Consider the following 24,235-nt stretch of genomic DNA (forward strand, 5'->3'; position numbering starts at 1 on the left):
CCTCTGCTTTGGACCTTCTCCTCCCAGAGCTTCAGCTCCTGGCACCTCTGACCCAGGGCCTCTCCCTCCCTCCCCCCTGCCCTTCCTACCCTCTCCCCTCACCTTACTTCCTTCCTCCTCTCCCTAGCTGAGGATAGGGCATCACCCCCTCCTCTAGAGAGAGCCCCTGACAGCCTGTGGGACCTGTGGCTGAGTGGGGGGCTGAGTCCCTGTCCCCCACTAGTAGTGCCACTGCCCTTTCCTCACCCTGGGGCTCACCTCCTTGTCCCCCCATAACTTTCTTTGTGCTCCTTCCCCATTCATCATGACTGCTGCCTTCCCCCTTGGGAGTTTCTAGGCCTCCTCTAGCCTCTGCGCAGATTCTCTGCAGGCTTTCATCAGCCACTTTGTTGTTGTGCTCTCTAGCACCTTCTCGCTACCCACCACCCCCCACCTTCCTTCTCCTCTTCTTCCTGCCTCCGCCTCCCAGGGCCACCTCTTCCTTCTGCTTCCCCTCCTACCCTCCCCTTCCCTGCACTGCCGCCTCTGTAACCTGTCTTACCACCAGGGCCTGAGTGCACAAAAATATAAATAAATAAAAAGGTCAGTGAGTGGAGGGAGCAGCAATAACCCCTAAAACAGTACTATCAGTGGAACATGATTGATCAATTGAATTCCATAGCGGCTGAAAAATGTGGGATTAAGTAGTGTATTATACGCACAATGAGTTGAGGCATGATGTTCATTTCAAGTTCATTTCGCCGGCCTCTGCCACCAGCTCAGGCAATCAATAGGGGCAGCAGATATCATATATCACCTCTCTGCGGGCTGGGGAGAGAGCACCATAATCTCTCGCAAATTTAGAGTGACAGATTTGTCAAGATCTGAAGGGCCCCTGAATAAATGAAGGCAAAGAGACTCCTCCAGCCAGTGACCTGAGGACAAAGCTTCAGTTCAGCCCTTTACACACACACACACACGCACACACACACACACACACACATACATACACACACACACACAGGCATGGGGTGAGACAAGCTACACCCAGGCATGTACGCAAACCTCAGAGAGGCAGGAATTGAATCCTGCCACACATGTACATAGAAACACCCCCACACATAATGCATAAACAGGCTCACAGACAAATGCTCATTCTACTCCCTAGGATGCAGTTGGTGACACTGCACTCACCAATTCACAAAGACCCTCAAAGCCTCCCTTGGCCTTGGCAGCAGGGCTTCCCCAAAAGGTAGGAGGGCTCCGGGAAGAGAGAATTAGACACAATGGAACATGCAAATAGCTACAGTGAGTCAAATTAGGGTGATGCACATCCTGGTGGAAGAAGCAGTCACAGGAGAAAAGGGCAACATGAGCTCCCGCTCCCATGCAGTCACATACATCCTTTCAAAAGGGTTCTTATTCTGTCACTTAAACGCAAAGAGACCCTTATTTATCCAGATGTTTATTATATACAAGTGCACACATGGCAAATACTCACAAGAGGGAAAAATGAATATTTTCCGCACCCCAACTCACACACAGAAATGCCTACACCCTCAAAGACTGAAAACTATTCCAGAACTACACACAGAAAAAGCACAACTACCAGATTTTGTGTCCACAGGGAACATAGGCAGACTATCAAAGCTGCCTCTGCCTGCCTCCGACTTGATCTTGGTCTTGCTTTCTCATATTTCTCTCCCTCTCTCTTACCTGCCCTGCCCCTCACATACACACACTTTCTTCGCTTTCCCATCTTCTCCAGAGTAGAGTGTGGAGGGAAGATAGGAGATCCCTTTAGGAAAGCAGAGCCCCAAGCTCCATCTGGAAGGCCAGCCAGGGAGGATGGCTGCAGGTTGAGGTTAATCAATATGTAATATTTTCTATGGTCTCCCAAATGATACTGTACGGTGTTACTGTACATAATGCAATATTGATTATATCATATCATATAATCACCTATAAACTGATATATATAACAGTCCCAGAGGAATACCCTGGGGACTACAGCATGGGCTGGCTCCAGGCTCAAGGCTTATCAGCTGGTCTTGGGCTAAGGAAGCCAAGGAGTGACTGGGGAGTTTCTAGGTCAGGGTTCAGGGAGAGGCATTTGGTCCACATACACTTTAAAAGCTCCAAGAGACCTGGAAGGAAGGGACAGAGGAGGCATGGATAACAGCATGGTGATAACAGCGTGGTGATAACACCAGGTAGAGTTTGACACAGAGACAGGACTGACCTGTGGCCCCTAGGGAGCAGACACCAGTGGGACACCACCAGCCCTTCTTTCATGGAACAGATCTCAGCTCCCTGTGGAAACCCACAGCAAGTACCAGGTGACCCAGGAGCTGGCTCCTGAAGGAGGCCAGAACCAGAATTCTCTAGGGGAAAGTGGCCAGGGCACAGCAGCAACCACATAATCTCTGTGGTCTACCCACGTGATTGCTCTGAAGCCCACATGTCTCCTCTTTCCTCCTGCTTGGTCTCCAGCCCTGCCCAACCCAACCTGAACCAAGCACCTTAGCTTTGCTCTCAGAGCCCCTCCTCCCTCAGGGGGCAGTTAATTACTTCACCCAGTCTCCGCGTTACACTCGGCCTGAGAGATTTGATGATTTTCAACCCTTGGAATCAGTGGAACTGAAATTCATCTTGGAGCCGAGTTCAATTCTCCACAGGCTCAGTAACACGGATCTGAGAGCCAGCTCCTCCCCTACGCTCTCCCAGGCTGGGGAACAGAGTGGGGGCCCAGGAAAACATACCCTGGGAGACAGCCCTCTCTTGCTCCACCTCTACCAAGTCCTCCTGCCTCCCTTTCTCTTCCCAGCTTCTTTAGGTTCTGGCTTCCTTAGCCAGACCTCTGAGGCAGCCCCTTTCAATCTATAAGCTGGAAGTAAGGGGTTCTGGCAGGGATGCAGAGCCCTGAGGGCCAGAGCCAGGTACCCACCCATTTTTCCCCTCTTCCTGGGCTTCTGCTGGCCTGATGCTAATGCCCTGAGTATCCCTGTGTTTCTCAGATGTTTCTGAGGGCTCGGTCCCCAATGGAGACTCCCAGAGTGGTGTGGACAGTTTGCGGAAGCACTTGCGAGCTGACACCTTCACCCAGCAGCAGCTGGAGGCTTTGGATCGAGTCTTTGAGCGTCCTTCCTACCCTGACGTCTTCCAGGCATCAGAGCACATCAAATCAGAACAGGTGAGGAAGGCGCTTCCTGCTTGCAGAAGTGGAAGGGAACTGAGCAGAACAGGGCCTCCCAAGAACTCACACTGAACACCCAGCACCGCATGTGCTCATGGGAGGCACCGTGTGTGTGCTGCATAAAATGCTCACACAAGGACACCGGGATATAGTTAAGAAAAATCATTGTGTTATGCAGTAAATAGAAATGATAAGTTCTGGGTGCAAGGTTACCCAGAAAATCTTCTCCCTTTTTTGCGCCTCAGTTTCCCCATCTATGTAGGGGGAAGGGCTTCAGTGTATGGTCTATCAGGTCCCTTCCAGCTCTACCATTCTGTGGTCCTGGCCCAGGCACCCAGGAATGCCCTCTTGCCATGTCCTTTGCCTGTCTCCTCCAAGGGTCCTACAGAAAGTCTGTGCAAATCTGTGGAGCTCCTCTTTCCCAGGATCAGGAAGAGAGCCCACCTGTGCCTGGCTCCTGTTTCCAGCCATTCAGTGTGATTCCTGCCCTGACACCTGACACCTCCTACAGAGAGCAGACCAAAACCCAGCATGGGATGCAACATAAACACATTAGCCAAACACACCACACCGAAACATATTTCTAACTCTTCACATTTTACAGTTGCTTACCCACCACCACTGTCCACTTGTTCCCTTTCCCCCAGAGCCCACAGTCCTTATCCATAACCCCAGCAGCCCCATGAAGCCACGTTTAGCACACACCTCTGCCCACATACCAGTGTATCCTCTAGTGCAATCACCCACACACAAAGCACACAACCATCCCTCCCATACATGGCCTAGGCCAGACTCACGCCTGCAACACAGTATAGCCTGCCATGCTTGCACATGTACACGCACACACACGTGCATGTACACCCATACACATGTACATCCACGAAGACTCACAGTCTCCACACAGCACAGTTCTACTCTAAGACTCCAACAGCTCCTAGCCACTCGCCTTTCTCCCCGCCCGTCCTTTCATCCCATAAGCTGTTTGTCTTCATAAAACAAAAATCAAAAGTCTTTTTAAGGTGCCCTGAGCCATAAACCAACAAAGGAGGAGGCAGTCGAGGCGGGCGGCTCGGTGCACCCTCCCTGAGTCCCCGGCTGTATTACAATGAATAACCTTTATTTACTTTCATTAGACTATTAAACACCAGCACAGTCATTTTTCCCCCTGAAACTCGGAGCAGGGCCCATAAAGCAAATCCGAAGCCTAATTGAGTTCATTTTAATTTCTCTCCGATCACAGCGAATTACTCTGGTGATAAATCAGGGGGCAGCTTCACCCCCAGTAGAAGGCCTAATTTGCAGCTAATTACAAAACTGATTTCTACAGGAAGCTCAATATGAGAAGGAATTGGAAATGACGAGGTAATCCCGTCCAGCCTGGGAGGGGAGGGGGTCCTCTGGGGGGGCCAGGAAGCGGAAGGGAAAAAAACGGACCCGAAAGAGCAGAAAATCAGTTTTAATTTAACGTAATATTAATCAGAGCAACTTTTCCTGCTTTGTGCAGGCTCCTGGTCTGCCCAGCTCCAGGATCTGGCTTGGCAGTGGCTGCAATAAAAAGGCAATTACCCGAGTGTTTCGGGCAGGACACCCTTTCAGAGTCAATGACTGGCCCCCTCCCACCCTTCTGTTAGCCATGTGGACTCTCCCCCTCCCCAATTTCATACCCCAGTGCACAGGCAGAGAGCGAGGGGCCTGTGGGGCTGCCTTTGTTTGTTTTTAAAAAAGGGGCACCCATACCCTATCAGCCAGCCCACCAGTGCCAGGCTGGAGGTCCCAATAGACCCTTCCCCAACTGCTGCCTCTGCCGTCATGTCAAGGTTTGCCCCTCCTCCCACAGGGTCCCCACCCCAGGAGGATCCGAACACCCCATGTCTCTCAGCAAGGAGATTCCCCATTGCTGTACTTCCCCTGGGGTTTCTTAGGCAGGTGGTGCTAGAGAAGACTAAAGGGCACAGGGAAAACCACCCACAATGGGTAGGTGGCACCTCTGGCTCACCATGTCAGGTCTACTCCACCCTCACAGAACTCCCCATCACTGCAGTGTCTGCCCCTCCCAATACCCCCCCTCCCACCCGGCTATCTCCTTCCACCCCATCTTGGAGGGCTCCCCGTTCTTCCTTCCCATCTGCACACCGAGCCCTTTCTCTATGTGTGCTCATCAATAGAGAGCTGTCGCTGTTCTCTCTCCTCCCAGGGGAATGAGTACTCCCTCCCAGCCCTGACCCCTGGGCTTGATGAAGTCAAGTCGAGTCTATCTGCATCCACCAACCCTGAGCTGGGCAGCAACGTGTCAGGCACACAGACATATCCTGTGGTGACTGGTAAGGGGGCTTCTGGGAGGGTGGGGGTTACTCAGCCCATGCCATCTGGGGCCCAGTGTGATAAGTGGGCCTCCTGCCATGGCACCTGGAGAGAAAGCCTTCAAAAATCAGGGTGCTTCCTAAACAGATGTGTGCAGATGTGGGGAGAAAACACGGTAGTCAAAGGGTCTGGACTTCAGCCTGGAAAGGTGGAAACTAGGGGCTTGCTTCCCATTCTCTCTGCCTGTTTTCCTGTCCTCCCTCTGTCTTTTCTCTTGTCTCCCCCAAGGTGTCCAGACTGAGCCTCTTGTTAGGATTGTGCAGAAAAATGCAGAGGGTAATAGGCCAGGCTGTTGAGAATGGATATCATGGGTGCCCAGTATCCAGTCTCTACACTTCTCTGTCCCCAAGGCTCCTAGGGGATCCACTTTCCTCACCCTCCAGGCAGAACAGGTGGCTGTGGCTTTGGGCTTGAGCTACAGAGGAGCACAATTATCACAACCTTTCTCTTGCTTCCTGGAGAAATCACTGAGACTAAGGTCAAGTAGGGTCACATGCAGGGGAAGGGCTCTCAGACCAGGAGCCCCCATGAATCAGGAGCCACAGAGGCAGCTGGAGTGATCATGAAGGGGAGGGCCAGCATATGAAGTTCCAGGCTGCAGAGTTGTAGGCTACAGAAGACTCTTGGCACTGCAAAGGGTTTCCAGGCCAGGAGACTGCCCAAGTGGGAGAGACACACATTGAGGCGTTATTAAAATTCACCTAATTATTCTGGAGACACTAAAGCCAATGTGCCGTTTGTTCCTTGGGAGACAGAATGATTGAGAAGTATCTCAGTGGGGATTGGGAGACACTGAGGCGTTACCTGCCGAGTGAGTGGAGGAGGCATAGGGACCTGGCAGCAGGGATACAGGCAACCAGCATCACAGCCCAAGCAAAGACAGGGAGCAGGGGTGGCCCTGCTCCAGGACAGGGCCTGGTTGTGACTTAGAGCTGATCTGAGCTTGGCTCAGGTTGATATGGGTTTGGAGTAGCCACCCAGCCTCCTGTTATGAGCTTTCCCAGGCCTTAATGAAGGGGTGTCCTGGTACACCTGTGTCCAACCTATAAGAAGTTGCAGTCTTTGGCTATGGGCTCAGTGGCTGAGTTCTGGAAGTGCTGCAGAGGTGACTTTTGGGAATGAGGACCTTAGCTGTGCCAGCTGAGTCAGGACATAGCCTATATTAACTGGCCTTCAGCATGAGCCCTCTGTAGCCCAACTTGGGAGCTCTCTGACCCACTGAATCTTCTGACGCAGGCCAGACCACCTTTTTGGTCAGTGGTCACTTCCCAAAGGTGGCCCACTCCAGGCAATTGGTGAAACAGTGTGCAAGAAACTTTTCTCTAATCCCAGCACACTTCCCTATGCTCAAGGCAACAGTCTAAAAGGCAGGGACTTCCTAGGAGGGTAAAGATGTGGATCTTCAGGGCAAGGGCTCCTGCCGCAGGGGACACTGGGACTGGTACAGAAAAGTGCCTCCACCTTGAGCAGCCCCCACCCGCCTCCCCCCCATGGCCCTGGAACAGTCCCAGCTCAGCCTGGGAACATCTCCGGCTGATCCATCTGGATCCAAGTGTGAGAAAAGTTCATTTCAGACCCAGCTTGACATTCCCAGGTGGCAAGTTAGCACTAACATCTCAATCTGTATGCGACATTTCAATCAAGCGAGGAGTAACAAAAGCAGAACCATTAACATTCGGAGCTGTTCACCAGTGGTAATGACGGGGAAACTCGCTCAGAAACTGGAAATTACCAAAAAGAAAAAAGTGTGTGGAAGGGTGGGGGAGGGGAGGTGGAGTTGGGGGTAGGGAATGATTTTTTTCACACTTAGACCAAGATCCAATGTTTGGATTAATAGTGCCATTACCCGAGAAAGGGCTGCAGATTATGCTCATTCTTAAAATGTTTTTGCTGGCAATTAAATGACTGCAGCTATTGATCTTTGTTGATTTTATGTCCTCCTAATTTGCATAATCTACTAAAGATGAATGATTCATGATGTGTTTATTATGGGGACAAACAGAATTTGCTGGAAGTACTGTCAAGGTGAGAAACTGGGCATTGCCCAGGGACTTGATAGGCCATCTCAGAGTGGCTTTCAGGCAGGACTCTGTGGGTAGCAATGAGCAATAATGCAAGGACACCCAGGAGAGGTAGACTTTAGGTGAGTTCTTCTAGAAAGATTTCATTGGCATCTGTGAGAACTAGGCTCCAAACAGGGCTGGGGTGTGGGAGAGGTTCTTGGTGTATTTGTAGAATTTCCCCTCAAAGATTCTTTAAAAACTTATTTCATAGGAGAAAGTACTAAGGACTTCAGTGGTGGAAGGGAAAGGGAGGCCCTTTCTGGTAGGCAGGTGATTGTGGGCAGGTGGGTGCTGAGGTAAGGAAGCAGCAAGATCATCCTGTGCCCACAGCCTGGCTTGGATGTGCCAAGGTATTCAAGGAGCCCTCTTTATCCCCAACATCATAGCTCTCAGCTCATCTTTCTCCCCGAGCACAGCCAGCAGAGGCCACAAACCTCTGGGGATGGGTCCTGAGGGAAATGGCCCAGGAAGGCATTGTCTCAACCTGAAAAGCAGACCTTATTGATATTCCTGCTGCCTCCTGGCACTGGAGGCTGATTTCAAACTTCACCAGCCACTTGATGCAGCTGTTCCACAAGGTCAGGACTGAGAGGAGAGAGGAGCCTGCACTATTGTGTGGAGGGGAGAGTGGGGCCCAGTGGGCCAGGACAGAGCTAATCACATTGCAAGCAAGGGTGGCTGCCAGAGGCTAGGGCTCAGTCCGATAGCCTCCCCCACCCGCTCTTCCATCATGGAACCAAGGCGAAGACTGATTTTTCAGAGTGGTGTTTGCAAGTTCTGCCGAGATTTTAATTTCACTGCATCACAACTCAGCAAGCTGCCAAGTCAAGCTGGTTATTTAAATTTATCACCCACTCTCCCTTCCGCCGCTGGGCTGCTTTAGCTTGGCGGCATCTCTTCTCTCCAGCCCACTGCTCTAGGCTGCTGGTCTGGAACGGAGCCGAGTCTCTCCTAAGTGATAAGGAAGAAGAGACCTGCTAGATGAGAGAATGGGTCGGGGGCACTCTGGCCCAGGCTTCCTCAAGTTGGCAGCCTGCTGCTGCTTTCCACCACCTTCCTACTCTTGCAAGAGACCCTGCAGGGGACTGCCACTAACCCCTCAGCAGTTCCAGGACCCTTTGTGTCAGGGCCTCTACAGTGATAACTGTGGCTGCAACTTAAAATCTCCCATCACTAGTAAAAATGAGAGCCCATCTTCCACACGATTTTCTCACCTTACCCTCACCCTACCTGGGCCTGGCCAGGGCTGTAGTGATGGAGAGCCTACAGAGAGACCCTGGCAGTAATGTTGATCTGAGTAAAGATGAAAACTAGTTTTAGAATTCCCAAAGTTCCTGGAGATGTTTTGGAGCATTTAGACTCCTTTGGCTTGGGGAAGTACAGCTGGGAGGAGAGACCAGGCTTCCTACTTTGGACCCATATGAGCCAAGAGGGTGCTAAGGGAAGTCAGTGATTGTATAGCTCCATGCTCATTCTTTTTTTTTTTAATAGTTTTTTTTAGTTGTTGATAGACCTTTATTTTATTTATGTATATGTGGTGCTGAGAATCAAACCCAGGGCCTCACACACACCAGGAAAGTGAGTTACTGCTGAGCCCCAGCCCCAGCCCTCTATGCTCATTCTTGAAGCTGAGGAACACACCTGTCCCGAGCTGCTGCACAGAGTGGACTTCACTGGCCTCTAGTGGGTATTGCTGCCAAGCATTGGGAGAGCCTTGTATAGTGTAGGTTTCACCTCCCTCATTTTAGTGGCATAGAGGTAATGGAAGAATGAGGTAGATGTCCAGAAGCCATCCACCAAGGCAAGCTAACCTTGGCCAAACATGGCTGGGTAAAACATAACACAAAATCTGTTAATACACAGCCAAACCTCACTTTCTGGTTCCAGAAAAGTCAATGCCAGAGCAGTATGTGGGAGACTGCTGGTATCATGCTGGAGGGAGACCCTAATTAGGGGAAGTTGGGTTTGTAACACACTTGATGGGAAACATGACCTTGGGCTCAAGAGAAGCAGGAAGCTAGAAACTGAGTATTATCCTGTATAAAGTCAGAGACAGAAGAGAAACAACTCTGTCCAGGAAAGTACAGACCAAAGGCCCAGGGAAGCAAGGGATGGAGGGGGTTGTGGGGGAGATGTCACCATAAGAAATAAAGACCCCAAGCCTGAGCCTGGATCAGAATCCACATTTATGCAATGAGTGTGTTGCAGGAACCCCAAGCCAAGAACTTATATTAAAAATTTTCCAGGATAGTTACCCACTCGGAAATCCCAGCAGAAATGCTGCTGGCAAACCTTTATCGGGCTGGGGATGTGGCTCAAGCGGTAGCGCACTCGCCTGGCATGCGTGCAGCCCGGGTTCGATCCTCAGCACCAAATACAAACAAAGATGTTGTGTCCCCTGAGAACTAAAAAAAAAACAAACAAACAAACAAACAAAAAAACAACCTTCTTTATCAGGACCTTTTACAATCCAGGGCACAAGGAACTCCCACAAAGAAAAAAAAATAATTACAATTAAAGATGAGCTCACCATAAAAAATTACACATCCCATGTGAATGCCAACTATCATAAGTGAAAGTTAGCCAAAGCAATACATAGGAGAAATATTACCCCCAAGAACTGGAGATCATAGAATTATCCAAAAGGAACTATAAATTAAGCATGTTTCATATTCTAGAAAGGATCAAAAGAGGTATAAGTTTTGCCTTTATTACAGAACCAGGGTCCCTTCCTCACCACTGCCCAACAAGTTGTGTGATAATGGAGATCAAAAAGGACCAAGAATGAAGGCCACACCTATAGCTCATTATTTTGGGGTCTTGGAGGAACTGAGAGAGTTGAGTCTCAGGCATCTCTGAGAGTAGAGCCTGTTTTCTGTCTTATCCAAGCTCCTAGACTGCTAGTCTTCAGCAGAGAATCTTAACTTTTCTTTGGGAAAATGTCTGAACATTGAAGAGTTAGGGACAAGGACAGTGTTTTCTTCCCAGTGTGTGGTGATTTTTTTTGGGGGGGGGACAGTTTACACCCCCACCATGGCAGGAGGAAGGTGGTTTGGTTCAAGAGCTAGGGAGAAACTTCTCTCAATGCCTAGAGACTGCAACTCTGATGGAAGCTCTAAGGTCCAGGGGGATCTGTGGATTCTGTGCAGGAGGGAAATGCCCAAGGCAGGGAGAACAGCAGAAGTGCTGGACTCCTGGAACCGGCAAGTTTAAGCAGAGGTAGGGAGGCGGGTGAGCCAAAGTTCAAAGTTGAGCAGCACCATTGGCCCCCTGTATCCTGGAGGCCAGGGAAAGGGATATAGGCTCAGCTTCAGAGAGAGGGTGTCAACTCTCAGCAGCCCCAGCTCAGACTTCTTGCCCCCATCTGCAATGAGCAGCAAAGTGGCCTTTTAGTAGATAGAGGTGTGGACCCTGGGAAACCTCCTCCTCCTGCTCAGGGAGTCCTGAGGACCTCCAGGAACTGCCTCTTTCCTGTAGTTAACAACCCCCTTCCAATGCAACTGCATTTCCCTCCATAAAACACTTAGCCCTTGGCCAGCCCCTCAGGGGAAGAGAGGGCAATAAAGGCCAAGAAGTGTTTCTGAAGGAGGCTGGGAGTCTCCTAGTCTTGTCTGTCGGCTCAAAGCCCCTGATTAGCTGGAGGAATTTAGGGCACACACATCAGAGTTCCTCTCCAACCTTGAAAGGAGAGGGTGAGGGCAACTTGGGACATGTGGCAAGTCAGAGAGCCCTTACTGCAGAGGCCAAACCAAGATAGAGGGCTTCTCCTCTGCACCCATAGGCCCCAGGTCCTTCATTTAGGCTAAGAATACCCAAAGAGAAGAGGCTGTCTTCCTCCAGACATCCCCGAGGCCTCCAGACACATCCCCAAGGACCTACAGCCCCCAGATCTCACTCTGATTTAATTATAGGGGCATTTCCATAGCAATGAGACATTGACAGATATTGCGGGTGCCCTGGGCCTGCAGCCTAGGGAGTTATTGGATCAGGCCCTTTTCTCTCCTCCTTTATCCAGTCCACCTCTAGAGAGAAAGGATGTTGAAAAGAAGAGGCACCAACCCATTCTAGAACTATGGACAGCAGTCAACTTTGAGCAGAATGAAAACTGTACCACCCCTACCTCCAGCCCCCATCCCACCCCACATCCCTATCTGTGTCTTCTAGCTAGCCCAGCAATGACCAACTGCCCTTCCCAGGGTAGAGCAGCATGCAGGCTGATAATGGGGTTACCCAGAGGAGGAAAGTCACAGGGAGGATGAGGAAGAGATGAAAGTTTGGGGGCCTTTTAGTAAAGATGCAGTTCTGTGGTCTTCTTTTTTTTTTTTTAAAGAGAGAGTGAGAGAGGGGAGAGAGAGAGAGAGAGAGAGAGAGAGAGAGAGAGAGAGAGAGAGCATTTTTTTAATATTTATTTTTTAGTTATCAGCGGACACAACATCTTTGTTTGTACGTGGTGCTGAGAATCGAACCCAGGCCGCACGCATGCCAGGCGAGCGCGCTACCACTTGAGCCACATCCCCAGCCCCTGGTCTTCTAAGCCCAAATTTGGACCATATCCTGGTCCTTTCTTCTACTTCCTCCCTTCATCTTTCCTCCTGCCACCTCATCCATGAGACCCTAGAGGCAGAGCACTCCAAATGGACTGCTTTTTCCTTCACAGTAGTCTTAATTCATTTAGAGGTCAGGGAGAGAGACCAGTCTGAATTTGATCAAAATATTTTCATTCAACAATGCCCAGCACCACAAATTTTTTAAAAATTAATAATCTTTAAGTGTCTATAATAGCCAACTCAGGCTAAAAAAGGGTAGTGTCTGAGCACACTGGACACTGCTTTTGTGATTTGCTAGGTGAGAAGGAACTTCTCAGCTGCTATAGATGCTGTTTAGACATGCTTGGGGTGTCCCAAAGAGTCCTGCAAAACGGGGATCCTCCAGCACAAGACCATTTACTCCATTATTTGACGTGTTCTAAGAAGAAAAGGAAAGTAAGATCCACTACCAACCCAATCTTTTCTGAATTACCAGAAATTCTCAATAGTGGTGTCAGAATGAATGTTACAGGTATAAACTGGGAACAAGGACTCAGAAATGTCTTGGTAGCCTCAAAGCCATCTAAGCAAGACCCCCAGAGAGCCAGCCACCCCCAGGTGACAGGAAGACCCCTCCTCCTCCTTCCCCAGGGTTCTCAGAATCCCTTCTTCCCCCACTCTTAGCTGTAGCCTCAGGACAAAGGAGCCAGTGCTTTTTTAACCCTGAGCTTTGGAAGGCAGCTCTGCCACTATTGTCGCTTCTGAGAGGGCTTTGCATGCCTTCAGCCTGGAATCCTCCCCTCTTCTCCCCAGTGGCGGCTGGGCTGGCAGGCAGGGAGGGAGGAAATCCTGCAGTGGCTCTGAGAGCAGACTAATGCTCCAGCAGCTTAAGTGGCCGTTTTCCTTGGAATTAGGGTTTCACTTACACAGAGCGCCTGAAAAACGCTGCGCTTTCAAAAGGATTAGAGCTGAAAATTCAGTGCTCTCAGAGAACAAAATAAAGCCAGAGAGGAACTGGGAGACCTGGAGTATCAGGAGACTGTGCAAACAGGCTTAACCTCTGCCCACCCAGCATGAGGGTCTCTTATGTGCTGAGCCCATCTGTGAGCCTGGGCCCAATCGCCTAGGTACCAGCACCTGCCCAGCTCTACTCTTCACTTGTGACTTGCTGATGGAGCCAGAGAAGGCAGCATCAGGAAGTGAATGGAGGACAGCACTGGAGATTTCTTCTCCCTCCCTGAGCCTAGTTTCCTCTTCTGTAAATCAGGGAGTTGGCCTAGGGGATGGATAGTTAAGTTCCCTTTGAGCCCTTTGAAATTGTCCTCTTTCCATTGCTCCCTAGTCTTATCCCAGGATCTTGAGATCACAGCACCATCCTTGGTCCAGCTGAGTTAGAAGGAAAAATCTCCCATGAGGCCCTGGACCAGTCACCTCAACAGCTGTGTGCTAAGGGAAACAGGGTTGGGAACAGGATGACTGGTTGTGTCCAGCTGTTTGGTGGTCAAGGATCAGACCTCACTTAGCCCATGCAGATCCAGGCAGCATCCCCATCTAGGACACCCCAGGGACTAAAGGTCCAACTGTCAGTGGGCTTCAAGATCAGCCAGAGGAGCTACCCTGAGCTGTGGGCACAGCCCCCTCTGCTGGAACTTTGAGCCTCCTGTTTAATGTGGGACCAAAACAGAGCCAGGGCCAGGGATCTTCACTCTGGCAGCTGTGTCCCAGGGGACAATCCTTGGGAGGACTTGGAAATGAGAAATAAAAATAAAAAACATGAAATATGTAAAAACCCTTTCCCTTTCCTCTTAAAGCACCTTTTACAGATTCAAATTGTTACTTTAGTGTATTATATATAACTTGGATTGGTCATAAAGGGCCATAATGATATAGCAAATATAAAGGTAGGGGATATTTAGGCAGTAATTACAAATTTAATAACTGTATTATTGTAAGTATTATAAATGTTTGTGTCAGATGCAGGCACAGATTGCCAACCTCGAAGAAATCTAATGTCTTCATTTTTGCCACCTTATGAGAAGGAGACAAAACTTGAGGATAGGATAGTAAAACAAGAGTTATGTTTTCTGGCCTTAGGGTCCTCCACAGTGTCAAGTGGATAGCAAAAGTGCTCATTTTCAGAGAAAGATGCTGAGGAAACGCATCTCTAAACGCATGGGATATAACTTTTGCTGTATAAATCTGTGTCTAATAAGTCTTGTTGCCAAAGCCATCACGAGCAGCAGTTTCTGCTTCTTGGGCAGCTTTCTCTTTATTATTTCCTCTGTCTTCTGAGTGCTGACATTTGCTAGGACTTGAGATAAGCCTCCCTGCTACTCCACATTTTGCTGTTTTCTTGTTGTTGCTGTTTGTTATTTGCTGGGGATTGAACCCATGTCCTTGTATATGATAGGCAAGTGCTCTACCACTAAGATACATTGCCAGCCCACACTGTGCTGTTTTCTGTATGATCTTGTTTATTGCTATCATTCAAGCAATTGCAAGCAAACCAGCTTCACCAGAGGTTCTCTTGATTTTTTTTTATAAATGCTGATTATTAATCTTTGAATCAGGAATACATCTGAACTATCTACCTAGAAAGATATGCATGTAGAATGTCTATAACATTTTATAAATAGCTTTCTATAGCCCCCTGAAATGCATCTATGGGTCATTTCAGGCCATGAGCACCAATTGAAAGCCCCCACTGTTAAAAAAAATGAAAGAAGCTTAGACATGAAAGAAACAAGCAATGGCGGGATGTTCTCATCTAGGAAGGATTAGTTTGGCATGATCCTAGGTTACTTTCCTGGACTAAATACCTAGGTCTACAGTATTTGAGAATATCATTCCAAAATCAGTTCCCAAGTGTACATACAGTTTTCTTTGTAGTCTAGGTTCTACTGTCTACTAACTGTGAATCTTGGACATATCTCCTCTGGGTTTCAATTTCTCATCTATTAAGTAGGGATTAAAAACAGGTCATCATAAGTTTTATATAAGGATCAAATGAGATAATATAAAATATCAAGGACGGAACTTAGCATATTGTAGGTGCTCAGTGAATGCTATGGAACCTAGGTACAAGGAAAAATATAACTCTGGCCTTGGATCTTATACTTGACAAAGTAGCAAATTATCTGATAACTAAAAATTTCCAATTTCTTAATAAAATCTCTCGCTTTGCTTTTCTCTGTATTTGTAAGAGAGGCTGCTCTTAGATTCTCCAAAACAGTTGATTTGCTCTGGCCCATTTGCTAAGGAATGTCTGACAAAAGCGCACTGTCTGATTCAGATGTGGTGATTGTTGTAGAAATTGGCTTTAGAATCTTCAGGGACTCTGCAGTTGAACTGAGAAGGCATCCTCATCCAGTACAGTGCTTCTAACAGTTTTGAGTACTTTAAAATTCCCAACTACTACTGTTTCTTGAAGAGCCTCTTTGTTTTTTTCAGAAAACTCTCAAAGGAGATTAATACTACACCCCATGGAGTTTTATTACAGACCTTTCATGTCAGTTATTTATTCTTTGTGTCCCTTTTTTTTTCCTGTCTCATCTTAATGATAGCATGATGGTATGAGACTTGCCTGTCAGGTGACTTCTTTTCCTTTTCTTTGGCTCTTTGGGGGATTATCTGGCTGCATGTTGTCATTAAAAGCAGTGTGGCATAGATATGGCTTCAAACTTTGGCTCCACCATTTACTAGCTATGTAACTGGAGGAAAGTCATTGTGCCTCTCTGTGCCTCCATTTTCTCACCTTTAAAACAAGGGTGTTAAACTAATCGTCTGGAAGGTTCTTGTCTTTAAAAGCTTAGAAAGCAAGCAGCAACATGAAAGCCCCATTCTCTCTTAGTAACATGTGAGTTTTTATCCATTTGTGATTCCTGGTGCTGTTTTCATATTACTGGCATTGTCAGTGAGCAAAGCAAATACTTTACTGCTCCCTGTCTCCTGTTGGATAGCACATATTTTATAACCATTCCATTCTGCAGTGTAGCCATTTTATCCTATTTCTCAGTTTTTGTTTGTTTGTGTAAAGGAGGTGGCTGTGCTGTCTTATAGAGGGTTTTGGTTTTGTTTGTTTATTTGTTTGTTTGTGGTACTGAAGATTGAACCCAGGGGCACTCTACCACCAAGCTATATCCCCAGCCCTTTTTATTTTTTATTTGGAGACATGGTCTCTCTAAGTTACCCAGGCTGGCCTCAATCTCATGATCCTCCTACCTTGAGGCAATCTCAAGTTTCTGGGATTACCTGTGTGCACCACTGTACCCAGCCCATCTACAGTTTTAGAGTCTGTCTTCACTCCTGTCTGTCCATCATTCTAGTACTGCATCATTGTAGTACTGCAATACCAGGTGCTCGGTGGATTCCTCCTTGCACAGGTTCCATTACTCACTTATATTCCCTCACTAAAGGAGACTTTCTCAGAGAATGCTGCTGGGCAAATGGTATGATGATCTTAGTAATTTGAAAACTTCCTGCAATATGTGTTTTTCATTATTGACAATGGTGTTCCAGAGGAATATATGGCTCTGGGAAGAGTTTGGTCAATTTTTTCCTGCTCTTCAGGTGTCACCTGTGTACTAATGAAGCCATTGAAAGTGCTTTGTATGCAGCGGCTTGCACTTTTGTTGGCTCAGGGGTCCTGAACAGACACCTCTTTGTAGTGACAATGTGTGACAGAATGGAGCACAGCTGTATGCCAAACGCTAGGAAGCTGGAATGCTTTTTCCATTGTGGGCCTCTTCTCTCACATTTTAAAAACTGCTGCCTGGTGCTTCCCAAATTCAGTTTTTTAAAATAGAATTTGGAAATGTGCCTTATAATTAATAGTTTAGTATGTGACTTTCAGCAAGCTAGCTGTACCACTTTTTCTTTTGGGGAGAGGGGCAGTGCTGAAGATTGAACCCAGGGCCTTGTACATGCAAGGCAAGTACTCTACCAACTGAGCTATATCCCAAGCCCAATTTTTTCACTTTTTTTTTAAAGAATTTAACCTTTATTTTATGTATTTGTTGTTGTTTATTTGTTTGTATGTGGTGCTGAGGATTGAACCCAGAGCCTCACCCATCCTAGGCAATTGTTCTACCACTGAGCTATACCCCCAGCCCCTGGCTGTACCACTTTGCAAAAGAGAAAAAGGAATAAACTTTGCAATTGAAGTGCCTCTGGGTTAGTTGGGGACAGCTTTCAAGTCACCCAGCTTTTCTTCTCTCTCCTGAAGCTTGGGAGGAGATTTTCTGACAAAACCTTAGATTTTGAGCAATTCATCTGCAACAGGTTGTGAGAACCATGCAGTTGAAAACCCAGAACTCAGATACATTTAAATTTCTGTTTGTTAAGATGAAGCCTTACTCCTTTTTCTGGCTGCTTTGTAGACATGCACATCATAGGGACAGGAGGAATTTGTTTCCTATGACTACCTAGCTTCAAAACCTCCACATCTTCCCTAGTTCTCTTCTATTTCAGGCTTTTTGTGACCAGTAAGTTCCATATTATTAATCTCTTTACAAAGTGAATGTTGCTGTCATTGTCCACTTCAGGTCTACTCACTGAAAGATGGTCAAGAGATATATACTTTTTATTGACAATCAAAGTGAATAAAAGAAAATCCAAAACAAAAGCAAACACAGATTCTTCTACCTCCCTGGGAGTCATAAGTGATCTCTTGTTTGGCAGTTCTTCTCTATTTGTTCTTGAATTTTAAGAAATGTGAGATATCAGTTATATTAGGTAGGGATATAGGAAAAACATTCTATGACATGATAAAATTGAATCACAACAGATGAGCCTCTCCCTACAAATCTTTCACCATCCTATAAGAATTCATAAACAATTGTTTAAATTGTCCTTAAAGAAAAAAAGATAAAAACATTACATTTTGCCCAGCTTTACCCCTTTGTAGGAGATTAATATATTTGAAACAGTTTTAAAACAATCATAACCTTATTAGGAATTGGCTATAAATGCAATGGAAAGACAGAGAACTAAAAAACAATTATTCATTGAGTATTTACCATGTTCCCAACTATGTAGGAGAGAGCAGAAGACAGGTCCTGCCCTTGGGTTGCATATGATCTATTTGAAGAAACAAACCAGGATATGTAATAACAGGGATGACACATTTATATAATGTAATGATGTGGTAAACCATGGAAAGAAATGGTTCCTTGATGAGTAGAATAGTAGGAATTTTGAGGCTTGAGCAGGAAGAAGAGGGAAACCGTGAATGAGGAAGAAGAAAAGGGGATGGCAAAAGCACAGAGGTTTCATAGCACACAATGAAAACAGTCCAACTAAAACGGTAGTTTTAGAGTCAGAGCTGAGAGAGTTGGGTGGAGAGAGTTCCTGGGAGGCTCTGACAGTCTGCAGAGGTTCCATTCCAATTGTAGCCTACGGGAATCAATGATGGCTTTTACAGGGGAAGTGGTGTGATGAAAGCAACATTTCATGAGGGCTGGCCAAGAAGCCACATGTGGGGTGGCTAGGAGGGATAAGAATATAGAGACAAGGGATACAAGCAAAGGAAAACCACTGGGCAAGTGCAAACCAAAATCAAGTGCTTAGCTGAGTTTTAAAAGTGGTAGAGGAAATGGAAATGTGCAAATGTAACAAACTTGGCTAAGGAAAATCAACCACACCTGGTATCTGACTTCATGTAGAGAGGGCAAGAAGAAGGCTATGTCAATGACCCCAGAGTTGCTGGTCTTCAAAAGGATTTGAATAAGTTCAAGGCCAGCCTGGGAAAATTGCAAGTCAATTCTCAAAATAAAAAGGGCTGGGGATGTAGAGCACCCTTGGGTTTAATTCCTAGTATTACAAAAAATAAAAGGATTGGTAGAACTGATTGGGGATAATATGAATCAGCCTTGATTCCTGTTAGATTTGAGGTAACAGTGGGACAGCTACTGAAAATGTTCAGTAGGAAGCTGGAAATTAAAAATCCTGAGCTGTAACTCTGTTCTTAGAGAAGAATGAATCACTCAGTTGTGTCAAGGTAGGGGCAGGAAAACACACACCTCAGCAACACAGGAGGTGAGGTCATCTTCAAGGGGACAGTAGCAAAGAAAGATGCTTTGACTCTGCTTTAATATTTCTTCCCCCTGTGATGCCTCACACATGCCAGGCAGATGTTCTACACTGAACTACATTCCCAGCCCCAGAACTATGCTTTAGAATAGCCATGGGAAGGATGACAACCAAGGCCCAACTGAGGGAAAGAAAGTGAACTGGGAGAAGTACATGCCTTGCCTTCCAAGGTCTGGACAGAGGCATGAGGCACTGGATGGTGAGGATAAGGAGAATCTGCAGGGGACAAATGAACCCCAGGAGAGCATAGAGCAGTCTGGCATGTGGGAGTATGGGGGAGGGAAGAAGCAAATATTGTCATTAATGATTGGAACACATTAAGTTGCCGTGAGTGCAGCATTACCTTCATAGCAATGGAGGAGGAAAACCAGTCCATGCAGCCGTGTTCCAGGGGAACCGTCTATGGACCAGAGATGTTTCCCTAACATTGACTCACTTTACCTCCACACCAGGACACTGGCAAGGAAAGTCCTGCTTCCCATTCTCCAGGCCCTGGCTAATAGAGGACTCTAGGGAAGAAGTCCAAGAAGCCCAGCAGTTGGTAGGGAAGCAGATTTTGCTCATTGGAACTTGATCTGATCCACTTGCACTATTGACTCAAAGCTCTTGATCCAAATTGGGATAATTTTCTCTCATTTAACTGCCATAAACAATAACAGCAAAATAGCTTACTTGCTGGTCCTGGGCCCTCCATACCTGTCAGATCCAGCACCTGCAGCCCCATTTGTAGAAGACAAGGAAGGTCCATCAGCCCCTGTAAGGTTGGTGATGGGATGTCCTCAAAACCTGAAGGAAAGATGGTGTGTTAGGGAAGGGAGATGGAAGACATTTGGCTACTGGAGAGACCACAACTTAATATCTTGCAGAGAAGGAGGAGTAAAACCAGGTCATCTCCTCCCATCTCCATCTGGGTTTGGAACACAGAGACACAGGCAAAGGCAGACACACAAATGCATAGAGAAAGACACAAAGAGCTACACAGAGGTGTACACCTGGCCGCTTGTACATACACACACCCATTCAAAGGCACTCCGGTACCTGCACATTCAGGTGCATGTTTGCACAGAGGTCCTTCCTCTCCAGGAGTTCTTCTTCCTGGAGTGCCTGGGTGCAAGCAGAGGCAGGCCCCTTTCTTCCAGGCCTCACCCCTTCCCCTTTGTGTTTTTCCAGGTCGTGACATGGCGAGCACCACTCTGCCTGGTTATCCCCCTCACGTGCCCCCCACTGGCCAGGGAAGCTACCCCACCTCCACCCTGGCAGGAATGGTGCCTGGTAGGTGACAATACTGCAGCTGCCTAATCTAGGTGAGGGTAATTAAATTGTGAGTGAGCTGCTGAGTGGTCTATAGTCTGAGACTGGGGGTGAGGTAAGACCCAAGATCCCCTCCCTGCAAATCACTGTTATTCTGTTCCCCTCTCTCCCTAGAGGGTGCAGTTGGCACCTCATCCTCCCTCATGAGTAACCCAGGGAGGAAGCTTGCAAAAATTCCCCCTTTGTGCACCCCACTTTATGTCATGGCCCCTCCTCAGCACCCACCCATCTGAGCCTGTGCCCCAGGAGCACTCAGTCTCAGCTTTTCCCTCAGTGCCCCAGCCAGCTGATACTGCTTGGAAGAGCCTGTCCTGGTTTCCATGGAAACTTGGAGCCAAGAACCATTTCCAGGGGCATGTCAGTCATTCAGACAAAGCCACCCTGGTCTACACCAAACCACAGGGTAAGATCAGTGAGGAGAACCAACCCAAACCAGAGGAAGGAGGGATATAGTCCCTAAGAGGGACAGAGGACAGGAACAAATGACTTTGGCTTTGGAGAGGCAAGCTAGATACCACCACATCTGTTCAAGAACCCAGGTCCTTATTGTTCCAGGGCTGATCTACCCCTTGCCGGAGAGGCATCAGGTTCAGCTTTGTGGATCAGGGAGGCAAAGGCTGTATTTAGGGCTAGGGCCATGACTACAGCTGGAGGTCGTGCTGTTCAGACCCCTCACCCCAGATTGGGAGCAGGGCTTGAAGCCAAAGAGAGTAGAAGTTCCTATCTGCAGAAACACCAAAAAAAAACTCTTAAAGAGAGAAATCCTTACCCAGGCCTGTAATCCACTGCCTCTAGCAACTCTCTTGTGTGCCCTGTCCCTGAAGTTCAACTCTTGCTGGTAGGGGGAGAGGGAGAGGATAGAAGAGGGTGATTGACCTCAGCATTTCAGGGGTAGCCCTGGGTAAGCAGAGTTTAGGGTGGGGGTAAGGCAAAGGGAGATTGTTGCTGCAGAGTGTTACAGAATAGACAGGAGTAGGAGTGTGGGTGAAGGTATTCCTGCCCAGATTTTGGAAAGTAGAAGTATTGCTGGGGAAAAGAAAATTTGGGGGGCAAGGTGCTAGCAAAGAGCAGGTGGAGGCTGGAGGAGGTCTTAGAGAGGTGGGGTGAAGAAAGAGTGGGGAGATGGAGGTGGGGAGTCTGCAGGGAGGTGGGGATGAGGGGAGCCCAGCAGCAGAGAGCTCATGGTGGCAAGGGGGGAGTCGTTAAACAGAATCTAGTGCTGATGAGGAAATTACACTTGTTTCATTAGCGATGGGGAAGGAGATAGCTCAGTTCCTCTTGGTCACAGTTGAGCTCAGAAGCTCATTATCCTGCTGCACGCATGCTTTCCCTCCTCGTCAATAAACAGGCTTTCCAGTGGCTGCATCCCCCACCCCCACCCCAGCTCCCTCTCAGAGAGGGGCCCCTTCTCCTCTACTTAACCCGCGGTTAGGGATCACTGTAAACAGTCTGGGGTCATCACACAGGAGAAAGGGCGAGGGGGAAACCCAGAGGCCTGGCCTTTCTTCCCCAGAGGGAGGGAGGAAGCTTCCGATGGCTCCCAGCCCACGGGGACCTACGCTCACTGCTCTTGGACCAGTGGGCAGCCCACCTGCTCCTACAGTGTCCTTCCCCTGCCGCTTGGCCCATGTATAGAACCTCTATAGGCAAAGGAAGCAAGCGCACGCGGGAACACACGCACACTCACACACACCACCTTGCACTGGCACATGCTGAGATGCCTTTCTTAGGACTTGCTGGGAAAAAATGTCCCAGTGGCCTTTCTTCACCACTCTCCTGTACTCTTCTAACCTCTGGGACTATGGCTCCTAGAACCGGAGTGTCCACTTGAAAAGCGCTTGACCCCCAAGTTAGTCGCATGAGCTCTCCCGAGGCCAGAACAAGCCTTTCCTGGATGTCCCGAAGCGCCTGGGCTGGAGAGCATGGGTACTTCCCGCCTCCTCTAGCCCCACTCGGACCCAGTGGATTGTCCCGCCTCCGACCGGCCTGCACCAGCCATTGCCTTGCCTGCCACACCTGCGGCCCAGAACTGGGGGGAAGGGCAAAAACACCTGCAGGGCTCGTCGGGGGTCCACCCCAGCGTGCTCGAGTCTGACCCCCACTCCCCCGACCTCCCGCAGGGAGCGAGTTCTCCGGCAACCCGTACAGCCACCCCCAATACACCGCCTACAACGAGGCTTGGAGATTCAGCAACCCTGCCTTACTAAGTGAGTACCTCACCTAGCTGGCCGGCGGCTCTGAGCGTCCGCCTGCCCGCCCGCCAGCTCCGCAGGGTCGCTTCGGGACTCGGGTCCCACTCCCGGCAACCCAACCTCCGGGTGCTGGGTTGCCAAGGGGACAGGCTCGTTAGTGCAACACTAACTCCCTGGGATCCCTCAAGGACGCCAGCGCCTCCTGCATCTTCCCTTCCTCCCCCTCCCTCCCGGGTCACTAGAAGGCTATGCGCCAACGTCACTCTCCCTGGAGGGTCCTCAGCCTGGCGTCACCTCTCCCGACCAGTGAACGCAGCTTTCCTCAAGGCCGTGCAGCCCAGCCATGGTCTCCCAGCCCTGATCCCGCTGGACCCCAGCTCGGGGAAATCTTTGCTTTGCTTTTCTTTCCTTTTTTGTTCTCCTTTTGTCCTCTCACCCAGCCCATTCTTCTCCTGTGTTAACTTCCAGGTTCCCCTTATTATTATAGTGCCGCCCCCCCCCGGGGCTCCGCCCCTGCCGCTGCTGCCGCTGCCTATGACCACCACTAGGTACCGCGGGGACCACATCAAGCTTCAGGCCGACAGCTTCAGCCTCCGCTTCGGCCTCCACATCGTCCCGGTCTGACCACCCACCCTGGAGGGAGGGAGGACCGACGCGACGCGATGCCTCTCTCTCGGCTACCATTCCAACCCCACCCCAAGATCCCCGCAGCCCTTCACGTCACCCCGTCGAAGACCGGACAGGACGAGTGAAGCCGTGGGCGGGACCCTCAGGCCCGGGTCCGCCGCCCCCAACCCTGCCCGCCGCCCCTCCCCGCCTGCCTGGACTGTGCAGCGCCTTGAGGTGGGTCGGGCCCAGCTCGCTTGGGTTTCGCCCAGCGGTCTCAGAGCCGGCCTGCCATCCAGCAGGTTCTGGCCCGGCCCGCCGCCGCACACGCCGGATAAATTTCTGTGACACACAATCAGCGCGGACTGCAGCGTGGCCCAGCCCCGGAGCAGCCTGTCTCAGACGCTTGGTCGCCAGGAGGCTTGGCTGGAGGGGCTGGGCAAAAGAAATAATGAACAAAACGGATTTTCTGCAAAAGAAGGGAAAACCGCCTGCCGAACCCTGGGAGAAAATTCCTTACCCCCTGAGCCAGCCGGACTGCCCCCTGCTTTCTGGGTGTGTTTAGCCCTAGAAGGTGGAAAAGGGGGCGTGAGGGGGCTCTAGGAATGGCGCTTGGGGGTGTCAAGTCTTCCAAGACTGGGATCCAAGGCATGCAGCCCCAGCGGCCTGCGCCAACCAAGCCCCACTCTAGGATGCGCTTCCTCTACCTGGACTGCCTGCTTCCCCAGGGCCCAGGCATCTCCTGCTACGTGACTCAACTCGGCCTCGCCTTGCCCCTACCTCAGCGTCACTTCCATCTCACATCCTCCCAATTTTCCCTCCTGAGGTTCCTTTGCCCATCCATCAACGTCCTGAGGTCCCTGGTCCCCAACTTGCCGCCCCGTGGGACGCTCTCCCGACCCGCCGGGGGAC

The 24,235-nt window shown here is 49.1% G+C and overlaps 1 pseudogene; it reads left to right on the top strand.

Moving 5' to 3' along the window:
- The window catches only part of LOC143389850 (paired box protein Pax-2-like), a 78,374-nt pseudogene extending 55,033 nt beyond the window's left edge, over positions 1-23,341 (top strand).
- Positions 23,342-24,235: the final 894 nt, after the last annotated feature.

The sequence above is a fragment of the Callospermophilus lateralis genome, unplaced genomic scaffold (genome assembly GCF_048772815.1).
Source record: "Callospermophilus lateralis isolate mCalLat2 unplaced genomic scaffold, mCalLat2.hap1 Scaffold_66, whole genome shotgun sequence".
Lineage (NCBI taxonomy): Eukaryota > Metazoa > Chordata > Mammalia > Rodentia > Sciuridae > Callospermophilus > Callospermophilus lateralis.